The following is a 2,500-nucleotide window of genomic DNA, read 5'->3' as shown; positions in this document are numbered from 1 at the left end:
CTCTACAAAAAGGAAGTGTATACAATTCAGCCCGAATTCGTCTATCTATCTACAGTCTGTCTGTCATCGACCAGGATCTATATACCAACATTTTTGTACCAACATTTTTTTTTTTTACGTATTCAAGTCTGACACACCGCCTGCTGATGATGACCACTGATTTTTGTGGGTTTGGGGAGGCGGGGGGGAAGGTGGGGTGGGGTGGGGTGGGGGGGTGGCTACCCAGGGGTTCGTCTGTAGATTCATTAATGAATTACATCAAACAAAACTTCAAAGCAGCGATGACTGGGGAAGAGCTGTAATTGGTTCTGAGGACTAGTCACGAAGCTGAACGCTCACATCAAAGCGTTCTTTGAACATCACTGGATCGAACACCTGGACATGAACATGCATTTCTGATCTGCTCCTCTTGTCACGTGCATTTCTGCTCCTCTTGTCACGTGCATTTTTGCTCGTCTTGTTTCGGGGTCGATTCCAGGAAACATGTATACTTGCATGTGCAAAACATTGTGTGTCCGTTGGTCTGTGTGTCTGTCTGTCAGACTGTTTGTGTATCTACTTTCCTGTCCGTATGTCTGACCGTCATGTTGCCCTGCCAGCGACAGCTCGCTTCTTCAACACCTGTCAACAGCTGATGAACGGAAGGAGTCGTTTTCAGCATAAGTTTACACACACACACACACACACACACACACACACACACACACACACACACACACACACACACACACACACACACACACACACACACGCACACACACACACACACACAACACACACACACACACGCACAGCACACAACACACACACACAACACACACACACGCACACAAACACACACACACACACAAACACACACACACACACGCACACACACACACACAACACACACAACACACACACACACACACACACACACACACACACACACACACACACACACACACACACACACACACACACACACACACACACACACACACACACGCACACACACACACACACACACACACACACACACACACACACACACGCACACAAACACACACACACACACACACACACACACACACACACACACACACACACACACACACACACACACACACACACACACACACAAGAAGATCGCACTCTCTTGGTGTCCTGGGTTCCACTCCATGTGGAAAGAACTGAAGGAACCACCGAAAGTTGAAAGATAAAAAAAAAAAGATATAATGACTACCAAGTTTAACCGATCTCTCAGTCAAAGAAGCCTACTCACTTGCGTAGCTTTCGTCGGCGATCCGGCCGGCTTCTTCAGCGCAACTGCTGGCTAGAGAATTTGCAACTTTTCGCATCGCCTTGAGCGAACTCACGACAATGTGACTTGACGAGTGAGGAGGACACCGAAGGCAGGTTGTGTCTTCCCCGGTCACGGCTGAGGGTGGGGTTCCTGGCGGCGATGTGGACATTAAACAGATAGAAACAACAGCAGTCTTTGCGTATAGATCTTTAAAACTTGTAATGAAAATGCAGCAAATTTTCGCTCTAGTTGTACAGCCTCTTATTTCAGGCTGGAGCACAGAAATAAAAGCTTCCCAAGGCTGGTTAAGGAGCATCCAGTGAAGAAAGATCAGGTGGACTTGAAACTGGGCAGGTCAAGAAACACAATGCTGCATGCAAAACAATCTTCTTCTTCTTCTTCTTCTTCTTCTTCTTCCGGTGATGTCCAGCTGCCAACCTTGGCAATTACTGTTTGGAGAAGCTGCACACCGCGTTGGTATCAGACGAAGAGAGAGAGAGAGAGGGGGGGGGGGGGGGGGTGTTGGTAGAATGGAGGGGTAGGTGGGGGTTGTGCTAATATGCAGACTACAGCTGTATGCAGAGCTGCTACACCACAGCTGTTGGGCCTTGTCCCACAGCCAGCTGGAGGCAGGTGGTGCAGGGCCCCCTAGTGGTGCAGGGCCCCCTTGTGGTGTGCCAGGCCTGTACAGCGTCGTATCAAGTTTGGGGGGAGAGGGGATGGGCGGGGGAGGGGGGGGGGGGGGAGAGGGGATGGGCGGGGGAGGGGGGGGGGGCAAGGATGAAGAGTCTACTGCTTGGACACCCTCTGGAGGAAGATGCCCAGGGTTCTGGACTGGACTGTGTCAGGGGGGGGCCGGGGGGGAGGGTGTTCCAGTCGCGGATCGTTCTTGGGAAGGCCGTAAACAAACCATTCACACAACCACGCATGAACGATTGCAGAATTCACTCACCAACCCACACACCACCACCCATCCCCACATTCCACCACCCATCCCATGAGGGTGGGTGGTGAGGGTGGGTGGTGGGGTGTGGGGGTGGTGAGGGTGGGTGGTGGGGGTGTAGGGTGGGTGGTGGGGGTGTGGATTTAGGCGTAGAGGTAATAGGACAACACATAATAGTATTTCTTTCTTTATTGATTGATTGACTAATCTGTTTTCTTTTACAAAACTACACATCAAAATGAATAAAATTGCAAAAAAATAAGTCAGCAACA

Source organism: Babylonia areolata, chromosome 1 (assembly GCF_041734735.1).
Source record: "Babylonia areolata isolate BAREFJ2019XMU chromosome 1, ASM4173473v1, whole genome shotgun sequence".
Taxonomy (NCBI): Eukaryota; Metazoa; Mollusca; class Gastropoda; order Neogastropoda; family Buccinidae; genus Babylonia; species Babylonia areolata.
This window is presented reverse-complemented; position numbering follows the sequence as displayed.